The sequence below is a fragment of the Canis lupus genome, chromosome 7, assembly GCF_048164855.1.
Source record: "Canis lupus baileyi chromosome 7, mCanLup2.hap1, whole genome shotgun sequence".
In the NCBI taxonomy this organism is placed as follows: Eukaryota; Metazoa; Chordata; class Mammalia; order Carnivora; family Canidae; genus Canis; species Canis lupus.
In genome coordinates, this window is record NC_132844.1 from 6,806,241 (window position 1) to 6,827,028 (window position 20,788).

Sequence of the window (20,788 nt, forward strand, 5' to 3'; positions counted from 1 at the left end):
ATCCCAGGGTCCTGGGGTTGAGCCCCACATCAGGCTTCCTGCTCAGTAGGGAGTCTGCTTCTCTCTCTTTCTCTCTCTCTCTCTCTGCCCTCCACCTCGTGCAAGCTCTCTTTCTCTCAAATAAACAAAATTAAAAAATAAAAAATAAAAACCTAATCACTGTTTGTATTTCTGGAGGGGATAAGAAAGACTAATGAACACTGGGAATCTCTAAATGCCAAGACACCTTAATCCGGAGATTCCTGAACTTTTTTTGATCACAGAATCCTTCAGTCACAGGGCATCTTACTGCACTAGAAAACTCTTCCTGACAGTAAAGTACGGCAACCAGAGCACTATCTTTTATTTCCTTTGAGGATAAAACCAATAGCAACCCTCACGTTCGAAGTGTGCCACCTTTGAGTGCTTTCATATCACTTCTTATTCAACTCCCAAAATAACCCTGTTCTGGGGGGTGGGGGTGGGGGGGGTCTTAGGACCCCAACCTACAGATGAGGTTCAGCTGTGTTACGTGGCATACCCAATGCTCAGTGTCTCAGGCTGGTGAGGGGAAGACCTGGAATTAAAACCAGGACAACCAGGTCACCAAGTTCAATGTCGTGTTCAGCTTTATGACCTTGGCTGTTCCCACATGAAAACGCATGGGCCTATAACGATGTCATGAATTTAATAGTTGTGAGGCTGATGCTTGGATCCTCAGAGCCTTCATCTAGTAGCTGAAAAGCCTCTGCTTCTGAGATGGCTGCTGGCTGGCTTCCTCTTAACAACCTAGGAATGGGGGCCCCTGGGTGGCTCAGTGGTTGAGCGTCTGTCTTTGGCTCAGGTCATGATCCTGGAGTTCCAGGATCGGGTCCTACATCAGGTTCCCCACATGGAGCCTGCTTCTCCCTCTGCCTATGCCCCTGCTTCTCTCTGTGTGTCTCTCATGAATAAATAAATAAAATGTTAAAAACAACAACAACAAACCTGAGAATGGCTACACTGAATCAGACCCAAGGTTCACTGACAGTGGAAGCACCTGGTTGTCCTCAGGAGGTCAACTTGCAAGGCCAGAGCCATACCTCCAGCATCCCGGCCTCTCTTTGAGTGTCAATTATAGATCTAACACCCATGAATTTATCTAAAATGTACAAAAACCTATATATTTTGATCTTATATCACCACTTGAGATGATGAAGTCTCTAAGTTCATCCTTCCTGCTATAAGACCTTTTATTAATCTTTCGTATGTTGATTAAAAATCAGGCTATGAGAAGAAATACATTTCTCCAAGAGGGAGGATTAGCCTTAGAGAGAGACAAGCCAAGACTACCGTTCAAACATGAACACAGGACTCCTCTTTCCATAAAATTAAATATATGCCCCTACTAGTGATGTCCTTAAATAGCATCCAGGAGTTACTCCTCTGCTCAGCCAGTCTCTCAACAGACAGACACAGGACTCCTCTTCCTGGCGGAAGTCTGTGCTGGCTGTAGTGGGGGAACATAGAATATATTCCCCATTAAGGAATTTTGGGGATTTTTTATTATATAAATTTTCATGGAATTATAGTATATTTTCAGAAAGGTACACAATCATAAATGTTCACAATATACCTATGCTCATGTAATCACCACTCACGTCAAGAAATAGTGTTTATCAGCTCCCCGTAAGCTAGCTGGGCCAACTTCCCAACACCACGTCTTCCCTTCTTCCTAGAGGTAACTGGTCTTCTGACCATGTATTAGCTTCCTATTACTGCTCTAATAAATTAGCACAAACTTCGTGGCTTCAAACAATATTCTCTTACAGTCCTGGAGAACAGAAATCCCAAATTAGCCTCGCTGAGCTAAAATCAAGGTGTTGTTGGCAGGCTTCATTCCTTCTAGAGGCTCTCGGCAGAGTATTTCCTTGTCTTTTCCAGGTTCTGGAGGCCACCTACATTGCTTGATTTACGGCCCCCTTCCCACATTTCCAATGCCAGCATCGTAGCATTTTCTCTCTGACTGTGATCCTCCTGCCTTCCTCTTATTAGGACCCTTATAATTAGATTAGGCCTACTTGAATGATCAAGGAAAATCTCCTCATCTCGAAACCTTTAGTTTAATCACATCTACAAAATCTCTTTTACCGTATACGGTAATAAACTCCAAGGTTCAGGGGATTAGGACACAGATATGTTTGGGGGACCACTGTTCAGCCTACCACAGACCGTAACACCATAGACTCACGGTGCCTATTTTGAACCTTAGGTCAATAGTCATACACTCCTTTCACGAGGTCTTTTGATTTTAAACAGTCTTCAGGTTTGGAGTAGTCTAATTTATCAGTCGTTTGCTTTAAGGTTAGTGCTTTTGTGTCTCTTTAAAGAAATATTTACTTACGTACCCCACCTCCCAAAACGAAGATACTCTATGTTTCCTCTGCTTGTTATGTTACCTATCATTTTTAAACCTACAATCCATCTAGAATTAGTTTTTGTGAGTGCTGTGAGGTAGTTACTAAGGTTCATTTTTTTCCTGACGCGGATACCCATATGATCCAGTAGGATTTTAAAGACTGCCTTTTCCCCATTGGTCTGCATTACCCCTTTTATCTTCAACATCTGTTTAGGAACCATACCATGCTATCTTAATCATGGTAGCTTTTAAGTAAATCCACATAACCACTGGTGCAAGTTCTCTAATTTGGTCATTCTCCAGTATTATCTTGGCCATTTCTGGCCTTCTGTGTTATCATATAAATTTCAGAATCAGTTTTACCAGTTTCTTGGAATTTGACTGGGACTGCACTGAATCTGTAGATTACGTGGGAAAGCATGTTTATTGTAATACCTACATCCTCTAGTCCTTGAACATTTATTTGGGTCTTCTATAACTTAGTTCAGTGACATGATATTCTTTTTGCACAAAGAAAGGGGTTGCACATCTTTCCCTGGATTTATTCTTAGGGGTTTCCTGTTTGTTATGTTATTAGAATGCTGTATTATCATTTAAAAGTTTTATTTTCTGATCTTAGTATATATAATGCAATTGATTTTTCATATTGATCTTGTACTAGGCTATCTTGCTAAATTCATTCGCTAATTTACATAGTTTGTAGGTTCTTTTGGATCTTCTCTCAATAGCTATAACTATATAAATATGTATTACATACATACTCATATATATTTCTCCTTAGTATCCATGATGCTGATGAATAATGGCAGTTTTCTTTCTTTTTCATTCTTATTTTTCTTGTTTTATTGTACTAGCTGTGAATCTCCAGTGAATAGATGTGATAACAGATATCTGTCTCATTTCCAAATTAGGGAGGGATTATGATGTTTGCTGTAGGGTTGTTTACAGATGTCTTTATAAGATTAAGGAAATTCTTTATTCTTCTGGTTGGCTAAGAATTTTTTTTTAAACATAAATGAACACTGGATTTTTTAAAGATTCTTCATTCATTTGAGAGAGCAAGTGAGAGCATGAGAAGGGGGGAGGGACAGAAGGAGAAGGAGAAGCAGGCTCCTCACTGAGCAGGAAGCCTGATGGGCTCATTCCCAGGGCCCCAGATTCATGACCTGAGCCGAAGGTAGACACTTACCTGACGGAGCCACCCAGGTGCCCCAATATTGAATTTTTAAAATTGTTTTTTCTATATCTATTAAGATAATCATAAGATTTTCCTTTTTATTTTGTTCATGTGATGAATTTACATTAATTGAGTTATCTTGCTTTTTAGGTTGAAATAATTTTAGATTTATGGAAGAGTTGCAAAAACAGTACAATTTCCTTATACCCTTCTCCCAACTGCCCCAAATGCTCATTTATATAACTATAGGAAAACTGTTAATATTTAAATAACATTGGTATATTACTTTTAATAATACTATGTGTCCTTTATTCAGATTTTACCAGTTTTTTCATGAATGTTCATTTCAGGATGGCATATTACATTTAGTTGTGGTATCTCCTTAGTCTGCTCTAACCTCTGACAGTTCCTCAGTCCTTCCTTGTCTTTCCTGACTTTGACACTTTTGAAGAGAATTGGTCAGGTATTTTGTTAGACTATCCTTCAATTTAGGTTTGTCTGGTGTCTTCTCACAATTAGATTGAAGGCTTTCATGCTTGAGAAGTTTGCTGCAGAGGTGATGAGGCTCAAACTCAGAACCCCTGAGATCAAGAGTTGCATGCTCCACTGACTAAGCCAGCACCACCACCCCCGCCCCCCGGCCCTTGTATTCTCTTTAAAGGTATGATCTTTAGGCAACTGGGTGGTTCTGTGGTTGAGTGTGTGCCTTGGGCTCAGGTCGTGATCCCGCTGTCCCAGGATCGAGTCCTGCATTGGGCTCCCTGCATGGAGCCTGCTTCTCCTTCTGCCTGTGTCTCTGCCTCTCTCTGTGTCTCTCATGAATAAATAAATAAAATCTAAAAAAGAATTAAAAAATAAAAATAAAGGTATGATCTGTGGTGAGGTGGTCTTTTTCATTCCTGATATTGATACTTTGTTTCTCATCTTTCTGGATTATTCTTGGTAGAGGTTTATCAATATTACCAATCTTTTTGTGGAACCAACCTTTGGGTTTGTTGAGTCTCTCATTGTACATCTGTTTACTATTTCATTCATTTTCTGTTTTATGCTTATTGTGTTTCTACTTTCTTGGCTTTAATTTGTTGAGTTCCTCCTTCCCCACCCAATTTCTTGAGATAGATTCTTAGATAACTGATTTCCAGCTTTTCTTCAATATTTGCATTTAAAGCTACAAATTGCTGTCCCTACTCAAGCACAGCTTGAACTGAATCCCACGTTTTGATATGTTATATTTTTATTATAATTTAGTTAAAATGTTTTCTCATTTTTCTTTGATGCACAGATAATTTAGAAGTTTGTTTTCTAAAGATGTGGGGATTTTTCTAAGTATCTTTTGCTATTGACTTCTAGCTGATTTTTATTGTGTTCATAGACCAGAAATTCTCCCAAAGAAATAAAAGGTAAGAACACTTACACTCATTTTATGAGAGCAATTTAATGTTAATACCAAAACTGAACAAAGATATTATGTGGGGAGACAAAAGGAACGGAAAAGATGATTTAAATCCTGTGAAATAAATAAAAATTAAAAAAAAAAAAAAAAAAGGGATCCCTGGGTGGCGCAGCGGTTTGGCGCCTGCCTTTGGCCCAGGGCGCGATCCTGGAGACCCGGGATCGAATCCCACATCGGGCTCCCAGTGCATGGAGCCTGCTTCTCCCTCTGCCTATGTCTCTGCCTCTCTCTCTCTCTCTCTCTCTCTCTATCTCTGTGACTATCATAAATAAATAAAAATTAAAAAAAAAAAATCCTGTGAAATTTAGGGCATCTGGGTGGTTCAGAGGTTGAGCGTCTGCCTTTGGCCCAGGTCGTGATTCCGGGGTCCTGGGATCAAGTCCCACATTGGGCTCCCTGCATGGAGTCTGCTTCTCCCTCTGCCTGTCTCTCTGTCTCATGATTTCTCATGATTAAATAAATAAAATCTCATGTTTTATTGTACTAGCTCATGATTTCTCATGATTAAATAAATAAAATCATTAATAAATAAATCCTCTGAAGTTTGTTGAGATTTGTTTTATAGATCAGCATAGAGACAGTTTTGGTAAATATACCATGTGTAATCAAAATTTTAAAACTGTCTCTTGTGGAGCATTCTATACATAATAATTTGGTCACGTGTGCATTTGTTTGTTTGTTTGTTTTTTTTTTTTTACGTGTGCATTTGTTAATTGTGCTGTTCAAATTTTTTCATATTCCTGTGGTTGGTTTTCATTCTCTGCTACTTCTTCTGAAAGTTACTGAGAGAAGTGAAATTTCTATTAAAATCTCCCATTTTTCCTTTTAGTTCTGTCCATTTTTGCATTATAAAATTAGAAGATGTGTTATTAGGTACAATTTAGAATTGTTCTATCTTCTAGATGGATTGACATTTTTATCTTAATGAAATGTACTACTTTATCTCTTGTAAAGCTTCTTGCCTTAAGTATTGTCTGATGTTGGTATAGACATACCAGAGTTCTTTTATTGAGTTAGAAATTTGTTTTTCCTCCTTTTACTTTTATTCTTTCTGTATGCTTATATTTGGGTACAGTGATATGTTTATTTTTAATCCATCCTATATTTATCTTTTACTTAATCTGTTTACATGAAATATACTTACTGACATATTTGGATATAAATCTACCATCTTATTTTTTAGTTGTTACAATTGTTCTGTTTTCTTTTTCCCCTCTTACCTTCTTTGGAATAAAGTATTTTTATTATTATTTCATTTCCCTCTTTATTAACTAGTTCATCATTGATTCTTTTATATCTTTTTATTGGTTATCCTAGACCTAAAGATTACAACATGCATCCTTGACTTACTAAAATCCAATTAGTATTTTTTTTCAATTCATGGATTATCTTAAGAACATTGGAATACTTTAACTCCTTTTTCCTACTTATATTTCGTGTGTTGTTATGTACTTTAATTCTACATATACTCTAACTCTCTCAAGATACTATAATTTTATAGTCAATATTAATTTAGATTTCCTTATATGTTTACTATTTACAGCCTCTATATTCCCTTCTGCATCTTCTTGCTTCCATTTGGAAATCTTTTCCTGCTACTTGAAAAACTAGGTTTTGGGGATCCCTGGGTGGCGCAGCGTAGCGCCTGCCTTTGGCCCAGGGCGCAATCCTGGAGACCCGGGATCAAATCCCACGTCAGGCTCCCAGTGCATGGAGCCTGCTTCTCCCTCTGCCTGTGTCTCTGCCTCTTTCTCTCTCTGTATGACTATCACAAATAAATAAAAATTAAAAAAAAAAAAGAAAAAGAAAAACTAGTTTTTCCTTTAGTGTCTGTCAGTGAGCTGCAAATCATCTCAGTTTTTGTTTGGCTGGAAATGTCTTTTTTTCATTTTCATTTTGGAATGATACTTTCTCTGGGTATAGAAGTTTAGGTTAGCAGTTATTTTAGCCTTTTATTTTTATTTTTTGAATAGAAAGCTATTTATTGGCCACTTTATTTGCAATAAAGTAAACAAGATACAGTTGGATAACATTCTGACTCCTACAAAGTTAATTGTTTTTCCTAGTTTCTACTGAACCAGGAACTCAAATACTGAGAAATTGAACCTGCATGTCAGGAACAAGTTGCCATAAAGAAAAAGCATGCAGGTCAAGAATTTAGATTATAGGAGTTTGTTCACCCATTTATTCCATCTGGTCCTAAATTGCAAACACCTCTAACCATCTGATTATGATTAGGTTTCCATGAAGGAAGTCCTAGACATTCCATAAATCATGATCTTTTAGTTAATACAGAACAGAGATTTCAACTTCTTGAAAAGGAGTGGTTCACTAAGAAGGAATCTTTAAATATCCGTTTAACTAAGTTTTGCTTACCTAATTAAAACACACCAGGACTCATCTACTTTTCTCATTTGGGTGGGGTGGTTGTTGGTAGTGACAAAATTTTCCTTTCAGGGATCATGCAAATAAACTTGTATATGACTATAGATATGGATATGGATTCTGATACGGCCGCTTTAAATTGTCTGATTTAAATTGTTTACATTATATTTAAATTTTCAATTAATTACAACATTTGAAAGGTTAAGGCTTCAAGAAAAATTTCAATTTACTTCAAGTGATTTATTTCTTAGGTTGTTAAAAATGATGGCATCTCAGAAACATGGGCTTATCCATGGTTATGAAATGCCGTTTATATTTTGGTGAATGTTTAAAGAAAAAGAAAAAGAAAGAAAAAGAAAGAAAAACCATTTATGTATGAATTTTTTAAAAAAAGATTTTATTTATTTATTCATGAGACACACAGAGAGAGAGGCAGAGACACAGGCAGAAGGAGAAGCAGACTCCATGCAGGGAGCCTGATGTGAGACTCAATCCCAGGTCTCCAGGATCACACCCTGAGCTGAAGGTGGCACTAAACCGCTGAGCCACCCGGGCTGCCCATATGTACGCATTTTTATGTACACACACACGTACACACACACAAAATAAAATAAAAAAAACACCCAGAATAGTCCTTAGGCATATACGAGTTAAACACAAATTCTGACTGACTAATGATTTTTTTTTTAATTTTTATTTATTTGTGATAGTCACAGAGAGAGAGAGAGAGAGAATGAGGCAGAGACACAGGCAGAGGGAGAAGCAGGCTCCATGCACCGGGAGCCCGACGTGGGATTCAATCCCGGGTCTCCAGGATCGCGCCCTGGGCCAAAGGCAGGCGCCAAACCGCTGTGCCACCCAGGGATCCCTGACTAATGATTTTGAAGATTTCCCCCAACACTGAGAACCATTAGGTGTTCTCGAATGCAGGGGAATAACATCCCATAGTCTCAAATAGTCTCCTATCATAAAGGAAGCAACTACAGAAAGCTTCTATTTTTTCAAAGTAACCAGAGCTATAGATGCAAAAAAACCCCAACAACTCTCCCAATAGTTCTTCAAAACAAGCGTATCAAACTTGATTTTCATTAAAATGTTATTTCTTCACACTAATAAACCAAAAAAGATCTGTATTTTATTTATACGTATATAAATTATTGGAAATGGAAATAATTATTGAGCTTCATCTTCTGGATGAGAATGGCAAATTAGTCTCCCTTCATAAGAAACAATCACCCCTCAAGGACACTCCCCACTTGCCTCTTCTGTCAGCACCAGGGGGGCCTCACCTGAACCTTTCCATTTCAGGACAAACATGAATTCTCCACCACTGCCAGTGGTACCACTTACTCCTTCAGGATCAAGAGCTCTGGCAAAACTCCTGGGGCTGTCCGCAGGGTCTCTTTTCTTCTTTGATTTACTATCATCAGATTCCCGGTCAGATAGAGACTGTCTTTTTGTACCATCTTTTTTTTTTTCCCCCAGCTTTTTGAGAAGTAAGACATGCTTCAATTAACTCTGGACAATCTAAATTTTCTCCAGGTTCCCAAGTATTGTCAGCAAGTCTCTTCCACTTCAGGGAATCCTCTGCCTTCCCATTTACTATCCCTTGGTCCAGTACATTCCCCCGACAAATTCTTCAGACTTTGCCTCTTCTACTTTTTTTACTCTTTTCTTTCTGCTTCTTCCTCATTTTTTGCAATGTCGTTTTATGGGAGGCCTTTTTTTTTTTTTTTTTTTTTTTTCAGGTTTGAAAAGCTATTATTCACCAGCCCAGGGCTGTCACATCTCAGGCCCTACACACCTCAAGCTCCAGCCACATCCTTCTTTCAGCCTTTTAAAGATATCCTTTCATTGTTTGGCTTCCATCGTTTTCAGTGAAAATTTGGCTCTTATTATTGTGCCTCTGAACAAAATATGTCTTATTATTTTTTGCACTAGCTGTATTTACAGTTTTTATCCTTGATTGGTTTTCACCTGTTTTACCCTGATGGCTCTACTTGTAACTTTCCTTGTATTTATCTGTGGCTCTATGTCTTTTGTCAGTTTTTAATTCTCAGATTATTTTCTCTTCAAATACTGTTTATGCTGCATTATCTCTCTCCTTCTCTTCCAGGACTCTAATTACACAAATGTTTACACTGGGTCGCATGTATCTCTTAAGTCTTCCTTTTCTGTATTTCTTAAAATTTTTATCTTGCTATAATTGTAGTGAGGTCTATGTGTGTATTTTCTTCTGGTCTATATTCCAGTTCATGAATCATCTCTTCAGTTGAGTCTAATCTGCTTTTAAATCCTTCCACTGAGTTCTTAATTTCAGTCCTAGAATTTTTATTAGGCTATTTTTAAAAAATATATTCAGCACGTCCCTTCAAATGACAGCATTTTTTTCTCTTGGTTTTCAGTCATTTGTTCCTATCTCTTGATATGACATGCCCAGTTTTAGTGTTGTTTAATGCCAGACACCATGCACGAACAATTGTAGTGATAATCTGAGAGTCTGGATGATATCATCTTCCCCCAGAGAAGATTTACTTTGGTTCAGGCAGGCAGTTAGCCAGGAGAATAACTCCTTAGTCTAATCTGAGACTGATTTGAATCATATCTGAGTCTCTGTGAGTGCTGGTCTATTTTCAGACTAGCTTTATTACCAGGGTGTGGTTCTTCAAGGTTCCCAGCTAAAAGACTGAGCTGTTTACCAGGATCCCTCCTTCTGGAAAGCTTTGAATCCTAATTTATGTCTCCTAACCCCTAAGACTGCTGGTAGCCCTGCTCAGCTGCTCAGCATCTCTCCATACGTATTCCGAATCATCAGATGCCTCATGAAGGAAAGTAGCTAATTATGTTAAGCTGCTCACCTCTCTGTATTTCCTTTTTCTCTAACACCTTAGAGATAGAGAGCACAGAACGTGCCAATCCCACTCCAACTTCAGCTCTCAGCCAGCCACTTTCCAGGGCCTGGTGCTCCTCACCCCTTTGTATCTTTGAGCCTTGGTAATAAACAATGTGAGCCTCCTTCTTGCTATTGGATGGAATTCTATCCAGCTTCCTCTGTACTCCAAAGAATTTTGTTTCCACTGGTGGAAGCTGTCTGAGGTGGGAGACGCAGAGGCTGTAAAATAAGTCTGCCTTAGTTCAAGTCTTCACTATCACTGTCACTTACGGGATTTTAGGCAAATTGTTTAACCTCTCTGAGCCTCGATATTCTCATTGTGAAATGGAGAAGATGATAAAAATAATCAAGATGACATGAGACAATGTTAGTGGAGTGCTTAGCAAAAAAAAAAAAGCAAAATAAAGGTTGGCTACGGCCATTATTTAACTTAATTTAGGGTCCTGGAGTGTGTAGAAAGGTCTTAGATGATTGTCATTGGATTCCTCAGTTGAGCGGCAGCCTCATGAGTGTTGTGGGAGGGGAGCGAAGAGGTGGAAGACAGGAGGTTCTGTGGTTCCACAGATGAGCAGGAGTTTAATCCCACAGTGGGATTAAACCCTAAGGCTGGGATCCAGACCTTTTGGGAGAAACGTTGCACAATGTATGACTATGGGGAGTCATTGGCCAGGTTTCCAGTTTGCGCTTCTCCTTAGCAAGAAACTGGTTCTATTTCAGAGACGTCACAGGTCTCATCTTCCCTGCAGCTCCTCACTCCAGAAACACTGCAGCTGCCACGGTCCGAGGTTGACCATGAATGGATGAGGCCTCCCACCTCGTGTGGTCATAAGTGCTCCTCCATGGGGCTCAGGGGTCTCCTACTCACCGAAATGTCTCCTCGGGAAAGTACTAAACATCTATTATTTAGCTCTTCACGTGAACCGAAGTCATGTGTCATTCTGCCCGAGTGTATTTGCATTCTATGCTTATTTTTGCTCCGGAACGAAAGCCAGGAGTCAGCAGGAAGAAGGGGAGCCCTGGAAGAGCCATCTTCCAGACAGATCCTCTCCCCCATCCCTACTTCCGGTTCTCATTAGGCTTTGGGTAATTTATTTTTCCTCTGTTGGCCGTGACATCCTCATTTAAGTGTCTTGGGTTTCCTTCCAGCTCTGAAAACCTTATCCATGATAGTGGTGTTAGGTGGAGGACCTGAAGCCGGCCCAGAAATCACGCACAGTCACCCCATACCCCGCCCCGTGTGCCCTCGTGAGAGCACACTGCTCCTCCCCCACCCCCAGGTGAGTCTTCCCCCTCCTCCCTGAGGACAGGCCTCCCCCCAGCCAGGCTCTGAGGGTGGTGGGAACCAGCCCGTCTCCCAATCCCCGGTTCCTGTCCAGCAGATTCACAGGGCAGTTCAAAGAAGCAAGGCTGATAGAACAGCTCTCCTGCTCCCTCCCTCTCCCAACTGGCTCAGTCTAACTGGCCCGGGGCCCAGTGGTTTTGCTCTCCACAGCCTCCCATAAGTAAAAATACTCCAGGCCGCAGCCTCCCGCCTGTGCCATGGCGTCAGCTCCCCAACCCACTGGTCAGGCTTTCGCTCGTGGGCGGGAAGGAGGCAGCCCTGTGCCGCGCTGGAGTCTAATTACGTGCTGAGGAAATAAACCATGGGCTTCAATTTTAGTGCTGAAAATAGCTACGGCCTAGGATTCCTCTCTCTGGCCTGAGCCGGGAGAGCGTCCCAGGGCTCGGCCTCGGCGCCCGGCCTTCGGGGTTTGCCACGGGAAGCTAGGCGGTGGCAGGGTGGGACAAGGGTCCGAGGAGGGGGGGCGGCCCACAGAGGCCCCGGGGTTCCGCAGTCTGTGGAGAGGCACACTTCAGGGAGACGGGACTCGGGCCCAGGGCTCAGGCCCTTCCACACCCCGCATCCCTACTGGGCCTCCTCGCCCCCGGCTCTAGAATGTTCTCGCTCTCGGCCTGCAGGACATCCAGGACTTCGGGGTCCTGCTGAATGCACCTCTGGAGCCTCGTGTGGCTAAGAATGCGAAGCTCTGGCCAACACTGAGGTAATTCTCTAGGCAGGTCATAGGACACATGTCACGGTGTCGTGCGTGGCCGACCGACTCGGGCAAGGAGGATGAGGGAACATCAGCAAATGGGTTTGTGGACACGGAAGCTTCTGCAGGTCAACGGAATGTCCAGGTGGCTCAGTTAGACCGGATCCTGAGCCCCTTCCCGCCGCCTCGCTGCCTGGAAGGAGAGAGCCGGCCTGCCCGGGCCACAGGCTACCGGCCGGAGACGAGGGGGACACCACGTGAATGGCAAGTCCAGAGGGGGCGTCGGCCTTGCCGTTCGGGGAGCCTGGGCCCAGCTCTTCTCACAGCTCCGGGTCATCATGAGCTGCCCACGCCCCGGGGTGCACGGACAGGGCCCCCTCCCTCCCCGCCCTCCCTGTCCCGGCAGGGCCCGGCTCACGTGCTTCGGCTCCTTTGCGCGCCCGCCTCCGAGCACCAGCGCTGAGCTGCCTCCTGCCGTCGTGAGCACGGCCGAGGCTGTTACCTCAGCACCGCAGGGCCAGGCCTGAGGCCGCGGCCAACGACGAGGTCAGCGCGCTCAGAGAACAGGCGTCCCTGGCCGCCCGGCCGACTGAGGGCACAGCAGAGCTGAGGGGAAGGCCTCGGCCCCCGTGGCGGCGGCGGCGACAAACAGGCGCGGGCCCACGGCCAGGCCCGTGCGCGCTGCTCCTGGGGAAGGGGAGTTTCAGGGGAGACCACGCTCCAAGGACGACGGGAGCCAGCGCGGCCCTACCTGCCCCTCCGGGAGAACGCAGAGGAGACGGCCCTGTTCGGAAGCCCCGGGCTCCTGGATGCCATCTGCACACGCCTCTCGTCTCTTCAGAGTCACTCGGCCTCTCCAGCGTGTCCAGAGCAGCTGCCATAGCTGCACGTGGCAGGTGCTCTGGGGGCGCAGCCAGCCCCCCGGGCTGACGAGGGCTGCACGGAGGAGGGGACACAGGGCCGAGGGCGGGCAGGCCCCAAGGCGCCCATGGCCGCGTGGTGCACGGACGGAGAAGGCCTCCCAGAGGGTCCTTGGGCCCCCTCCAGGCCTGTCCACCCCTTGACCCCTTGACCCCTCGGCCCTCGCCCAGCGGCCCTTGCTGTGGGGACAGGCAGTCAGAGGACACGCTTCTTTGCCAGAGAGCCCTGGCTCCCTGGTCTCCTGCTCTTGGCTGTCAGGGGGCTGCTGAGGGCCCCGCCCGTCCTCCAACCCCCCGCCGCGGGGGCTGAGGCCCCAACACAGGCTGAAGCTGCTGGGAAGGCGGCAGAGGGACCCCGCTCTCCCCTCCAGCCGCACCCTGCGGGGAACCGTCTCAGCCCCCACCTGCGCGTGTGGAGGCGCAGCTGCCTGGTGGCCAGACCACAAAGTCCCCATTTGGAAGATCCCGTTTCCTAACCACCTTGGCCCAACATCAGTAGCAATATTGCCCCACAAGGAGGGCGAGCCATTTACTGCGGGAACCACCAGCGCCAGGGCTCGAACACCAAGTTCAGACACGAAGGTCTCCCCTCTGGAGTTAAGGCCGGGTTCAGGAAGGAGAAGCACAAAGCTTTCGGCCCGAGTCTCCTCCACGGAGGCCCCTCAGGCCCCCCGGCCCCCGCCCCCCTCTCCTTAGAACCCAGGGGTCCCCAGCTGTGCCAGCTTCCAGGCCTCCTCTTTAACCCCTTGGTTTCCCCCATCCCTCCCAGAGAAAAGTTAGGCCTCAGGAACCCCGGGGGATGAGTGGGGGCAGAGGGCACCCACCACGCGGTGCCCGTGGTATGCGCGCTCTAGAGTCTCTCCTAATTAACACCAAATTAATAATAATTGCAGCCACTTACGGAGAACCTGGTATGACTTACCCGCCGGCATTATTAGCTCGTCTGAGACCTCTCAGCTTTGAGCGCTAACGAGGAGGGAGGAATTGCTTCATCCGTCTTGGGGGAGCATCGAGGCCATGCAGCCAACAATCCAAGGTGGGATTTAAACTCGGTTTTGCTCTCTTTCTGCCCACCCTCCACTTTGAGCAAGAGTCGGTTGTCATATGTGCGGATTAAAGACATACTCACCACTCTTAAAAACACACACACACACACACAAAAAAAACTTTAAAACCAGAAAACACTGGATTGAGGATTGAGGATTGGAAAAACCACGGTTTCTCCCTAACCAAGGGGGCTCGTTGACTTTGGACAAGTGCCAGCTTCCTTGGGCTCCCACAACCTTATCTTCAAAATGGTGCAAGTAAAAATATCTTCCTTTCCTCCCTCTTGGGCTTGTTGGAAAGTCAGATAGATCCAGCTGGGCAGGGATCCCTGGGTGGCGCAGTGGTTTGGCGCCTGCCTTTGGGCCAGGGCGCGATCCTGGAGACCCGGGATCGAATCCCACGTCGGGCTCCCGGTGCATGGAGCCTGCTTCTCCCTCTGCCTGTGTCTCTGCCTCTCTCTCTCTCTCTCTGCGTGTGTGTGACTATCATAAATTAAAAAAAAAAGATCCAGCTGGGCAAAAGCGTCATGAACCGTAGAGAAAGATGCTTGATGACTGACTCTGCCATGGGACACAGCATCTTCTAAGACAACAGAGGTCCACCCGGGTGATCTCACAGTGACTTCTGGGGCCTGCATGCCAGGAGCCTATCGTCTCATTTGTCAGAAACAGGTCTGTAAGACCCTGTTATTTTTATGATTTGGAAGACCAGAGGTTTATCATAACGACAAACAAGTCCTCTATGACTGAACCTGGCCCATTAAACAGGTGACCCATGGGACACCTGGGTGGCTCAGCGGTTTAGCGCCTGCCTTTGGCCCAGGGTGTGATCCTGGAGTCCCAGGATTGAGTCCCGTGTCAGGCTCCCTGCATGGACCCTGCTTCTCCCTCTGCCTGTGTCTCTGCCTCTCTCTGTCTCTGTCTTTCTGTCTCTCTCTCTGTCTCTGTCTCTCTGTCTCTCTCTCTCTGCGTTTCTCATGAATAAATAAATAAAATCTTAATAAACAAACAGATGACCCACTGGCAGGAGCCAGATGTGAGCCATTGTCTTCAACCTACTACCCTCCCTTATCACAGGCACCGTTTGAGACTTTTTTACTCTCCCATGGAAAAGAATCAGTTAGTTAAACTTGGATCATTGAGTTTATCACCAAAGCCCAGAAACAACCCCAAAGTCCTTGGGTTGGGAGGATAGACTCATGGTACATTCACACCGCAGAGTATTAGCAGCAAAAGGGATGAAAGATTTTTACATGCAACAAATGCTTTATGCAAAACAGAGTCAGACTGCAAAGGCTCTGTATTGTATGATTCCATTTATATGACATTCCGGAAAAGGCAAAACCATAGGACGAGGAGTTCCTTATTACCAGAGGTGAGTTTCAGGAAGGATTTGACTAGAAGGGAGTGACACAAACGAGTTTTAGGGGGTGATGGACAAGTTCTGTGTTTTGATTGTGGTGGGGTTAACAGGACTCTTCACATTTGTTAAAACTCCTAGAACCAGGGGCACCTGGGTGGCTCAGTGGTTGAGCATCTGCCTTTGGCTCGGGTCATGATCCTGGGGTCCTGGAATCGAGTCCAGCATCGGGCTCTCTACAGGGAGCCTGCTTCTTCCTCTGCCTATGTCTCTGCCTCTCTCTCTGTGTCTGTCACGAATACATTTTTCTAAAAATCTTTAAAGAAAGAGGAGGAGTTTATTAAAAACAAAAATAAAAAAAACTCAGAACCATATACCAAAAGAAGTGAATTTTATGGCAGATAAATTAAAACAAGATTTTTTAAAAGTTCACAGATAAACTACTCCGAATCTTTACAAATGGGTCACCAAGAAAGTAGAGCCATTTGGCAGGGAGTCCCATAGTATAGTGTGACGTTGTATGAGGTAGAGTAGTGTAGCCTCGAATAGTGGAGAAATCTGGGGATTTGGCCACCAGTTATCTGGCTTGGGTTGGCAACAACCATCCGGGTGGGTGTTAAGAGGGCCCCATTCCCAGGTGACCTGGTTCTCTGGTAAACCCTGGAGTCTACATTTTAAACAAGCTTCCCAGGTTGTTTGGGTTCAGGTGGCTAAGGGCCCACATTTAGAGGCCCACTATTCAGCCTTTCTTCATTATTTGGGAATTAAATTCTTTTGTGAGCAGGAAACTCTTTCTATGCCTTGGAGTTTCTACCAGTAAGATGAAGACGATTAGCCTGTCTCCTGCTTTACGGGGACTTGGGCTCGAACTCACGACCCCAAGATCAAGAGTCACATTCTCTTCTGACTAAGCCAGTTAAGTGCCCCTCCCCTTTTTTATTTCATCTTTTATTGAACAGACCTACATTTCCCCATTTCTGATGCGTAAAGCTAAAATAGGACTTAAGAGGGCTGGCTCTGTCCATACCCACGTTCAGTATAGAGATTACTTAAAAACAAATCTTGCAAAAAATAAAATAAGACTTTAAGAAGGGGATCCCTGGGTGGCTCAGCGGTTTAGTGCCTGCCTTTGTTTGGCCCAGGGCGTGATCCTGGAGGCCCAGGATGGGGTCCCACATTGGGCTCCCTGCATGGAGCCTGCTTCTCCTTCTGCCTGTGTCTCTTCTTCTCTCTCTCTCTCTGTGTCTCTCATGGATAAATAAATAAAATCTTTAAAAAAAAAATAAGACTTTAAGAAGGTCGAATAGGGATCCCTGGGTGGCGCAGCGGTTTGGCGCCTGCCTTTGGCCCAGGGCGCGATCCTGGAGATCCGGGATCGAATCCCACATCAGGCTCCCAGTGCATGGAGCCTGCTTCTCCCTCTGCCTATGTCTCTGCCTCTCTCTCTCTCTCTCTCTCTCTCTCTCTGTGTGACTATCATAAATAAATTAAAAAAAAAAATAAGAAGGTCGAATAGTGGGGCACCTGGGTGGCTCAGTCGGTTAAGTGTCTGCCTTCGGCTCAGGTAATGATCCCAGGGTCCTGGGATTGAGTCCCACACAACGGGGCTCCCTGCTTAGCGGGGAGACTGCTTCTCCCTCTCCCTCTGCCCCGTCCCCTGCTCATGCTCACTCACATATGCTCTCTCTCTCTCTCAAATAAATAAAATTCTAGAGAAAGGAATGTTGAATAGTAAAAGGGGGGCGGTGAAGCCCTATTCACACATTTAGTGAGTAGGCAACTAGGACAATGTCATAGCAATTTGGGATGGGAGAGCATTCAGGTGTGTGTTGAGGGTGTTCCAAGTGGCAGGGGCTTGGCAGCCTTGACGATCTGCTCCTCTGGGGCCTGCACCCCGAGCATCTCTTCCAGGAACCTAACATCCTGGAATTTACCCAACCTCTTGGAAGTGGTAGCTTTGACCTTAAGGGAATAGTGTTAAGATGAAATTTTCTCTCTCTGAAATGCTTTGAGTTTTTTCACAGAATGAGATTCAAAGCCAGAGGCATGCCTTCTGGGATCACCCTAATTCTGAGCTCTAGGACTTGAGGGCAGGGTGAGAACCTGGGCTCAAGGCTCTCAGTGCCATTGTTTATGGTCTGTGTGGTTGTGGACAAGTAATTCCATTTTTAGAACCTCAAATTCTTACATTCAAATATTTCAGGGGCTGATAACTGTACTGGCTTCTCAGAGATACTGTGCAATTTGAGAGACACGCGCTGAGGTATGTAGAGGTGTTAGGATGGCTCAACTGCCCAAAGATTTGGCAAAAACAAAACCATATCGAGGGCCTGGGTGGCTCAGTCAGTTAAGCATCTGCCTGCGGCTCAGGTCATGATCTCAGGGTCCTGGGAGGGAGCCCTGCTCAGCGGGGAGTCCGCGTCTCCCTCTCCTTCTCCCTCTGCCCCTCCTCCTGCTGGGGAGGTGGCAGGCAGGGAGGGAGCAGGAAGGGCTGTGGGCTGGTCCAGGGCCAGAGGAGCTCAAGGAGAGCAAAGGGGTGCCAGAGTCCGGGCAGTGCCCACTCTCGGGGGGCGGTGTGGGCGTGAGAACCGCCTTTCGTGTTCCCATTTCCAGAGAATCGGGGAGTGGGGGAGAGGAATGCCCCCCTCCACTTGGGAGCTCCTGCATGTTCTTTTCCCTTCCATCAGGGTTCTGGGCATATGCAGGTGCTTCAGGCTCTCCTGGGTGAGGTGGGAAATGTGAGGGGATCCCCTGGGCCTCCGGCTTGTGCGCCCCCACCTGCACCCAAGCCCTGCTCCATAGGCGTCCTGAGCACCAGACAGTAAAAGAGCCATGGGGACCGCCCTGGGCCGCAGCGCTGGGCCCCTTCCTCGGGCTCTGATTGGTCCAGGCCTCCCCTCGGGCCCACGCCCGGGCCTCATGGGGCTTCCAGATGCCCAGGCCTGCATCCAATGCGCTCAAAGAAGCATCCAACATCTGCCTTCCTGCTGCTGCTGTAGCAAATCACTGTAAACTGGGGCCTTACAGCAGCACCAGTGATGATGAGCCTGGAGGTGAGAGGCCCAGAGCGGGTCTCACGGGGCTAATACCCAGCAGGGCTCTGTTCTTTCTGGAAGCTCTAGGGGAGAACCCGTTTCCTCGCTTTTCCAGCTCCCAGAGGCTGCCTATGTTCCTTGGCTTGTGGCCCTTCCTTCACCCTCAAAGCCAGCGGAGTCTTCCTCACGATGCCCTTCCGCTGGTTCTGACTCTTCCTTCTCCCTCTACTCCAGTTATGGACCCATGGAGTATGTTGGGCAGACAATCTGCTTGTTTTAAAGTTCACTACTAAAAAAAAAAAAATTAAGGTTCACTACTTAGAGCCCCAATTCACCCCTCTAACCCTGACACATTCGCAGCTTCCAGGAACTAGAACATGGGCATCTGGGGGGTGGTGCATGGTTCTGTCCACCGCAGAGAATGCCCCTCGGTAGAGGAGCACGGTGACCTTTTGCCCCCAAGAGTTTTCTGACTTTAGAATCATGAAAAACATTTGAAAAGACAGAAAGTCGGGCCCCATTGGAGGCTGATTCCGCACTTCTGAAATGGACCCAAGGAATCTGAATTTTTAGCAGACTCCCTTCATGCTTTCCTGATACACATGCTCCAAGGGGCACATTTTGAAAGATCTGCTTTCTTTTGTCATTGGAGGGGTATAGTGACTACATTTTAAAGACCTCATTGCAAAAATCTATGGTCAATGATTTATTACGTGATTCTGATGTATTAATAAATATAACTAAGTTGATCTAGCACTTCCCCTGTGCCAGATACTAAGCGCCATCGTGTGTCATCTCATTTAAAGCTCACCATAACAGGGCCAGGTAGGGCAGTTACAGCCATCGCCACCTTGCATGGATGTAGGGGTGAGGTGACCTAACTAGGTTACACGGGCAAAGCCAACTGCCCATCCATCTCCCTTCTTTTCTTTTTCTAAAGTCTGAGCTCTTTTCTCTTTCTTTCTTTCTTTCTTTCTTTCTTTCTTTCTTTCTTTCTTTCTTTCTTTCTTTCTTTCTTTCTTTCTTTCTTTCTTTCTTTCTTTCTTTCTCTGTCTCTCTCTCTCTCTTTCTTTCTTTCTTTCTTTCTTTCTTTCTTTCTTTCTTTTTCTTTCTTCTTTCTCCTTCTTTTTTTAAATGCAATATTCTATGGAGCAGAAGCTCCATGGTGATGAATCACTAAAATGAAAGACCTGAGCTCTTGACCACTAACCAGTCCAGTGCTGCCACATAGTAGGTTCTCAGTAAGTATATGTTGAATTATAGGGTAAATAAATAAGCAGGTGTTTATATGAGTTAATGCTGATTGTCCTAAGAATCCTAAAGAAGGGATTTATTATTATCACCAGGAAACAGGCCAGGACCCAGAAGACGAGTGGAGAGGATTGGCTCCATCCCCGAGTCTGAGTCCACTGAGTCACTACACCAGGGCTCACACAGCAGTCCACAGGCTCCCACAAAGCAGTATTTTCAAATCCTGCATTTTTTATTATAGAGACTTCTTACTCCTGTAAAAGTTCAATTTGCTTTGGGGCGTCTGGGTGGCTCAGTGGTTGAGCATCTGCCTTCGGCTCAGGGCATGGTCCCGGGGTCCTGGGATTGAGTCCCGACAGGGCCCCTGCTTCTCCCTCTGCCTGTGTCTCTGTACTTCCCTTTACATCTCTCATGAATAAATAAAATCATTTTTTAATATATGTTCTCATTCATTTGGGGAATATAAATAATAGTGAAAGGGAATAGAAGGGAAGGGAGAAGAAATGTGTGGGAAATATCAGAAAGGGAGACAGAACATGAGAGACTCCTAACTCTGGGAAACGAACTAGGGGTGGTGGAAGGGGAGGAGGGCGGGGGGTGGGGGTGAATGGGTGACGGGCACTGAGGGGGGCACTTGACGGGATGAGCACTGGGTGTTATTCTGTATGTTGGTAAATTGAACACCAATAAAAAATAAATTTATTTAAAAAATAAATAAATAAATGAGAAAAAAAAAAAGTTAAATGTGCTTTGAGTTCTGTAGTTAACAATGGCCTCTATCAACAAGCACCTGAATGTACAAATCCAGGCCCGAATGGCAGCTCCAGCACTGGGGAAGCTTTTGTTGTTGCTCTCTGT

At 45.3% G+C, this 20,788-nt stretch overlaps 1 long non-coding RNA gene and 1 pseudogene across 1 annotated transcript; one reads left to right on the plus strand and one right to left on the minus strand.

Annotated features, from left to right (window-relative positions):
* Positions 1–8,631: 8,631 nt before the first annotated feature.
* LOC140637404 (chromobox protein homolog 3 pseudogene) lies at positions 8,632–11,339 on the minus strand (annotated as a pseudogene).
* Positions 11,340–12,835: 1,496 nt separating this feature from the next.
* LOC140636222 (uncharacterized) lies at positions 12,836–20,335 on the plus strand. Its single transcript, XR_012033519.1, has 4 exons — positions 12,836–13,214; positions 14,132–14,274; positions 17,848–17,907; positions 20,026–20,335. It is a non-coding gene; the product is annotated as an uncharacterized lncRNA (long non-coding RNA).
* The last annotated feature ends 453 nt before the right edge of the window (positions 20,336–20,788 follow it).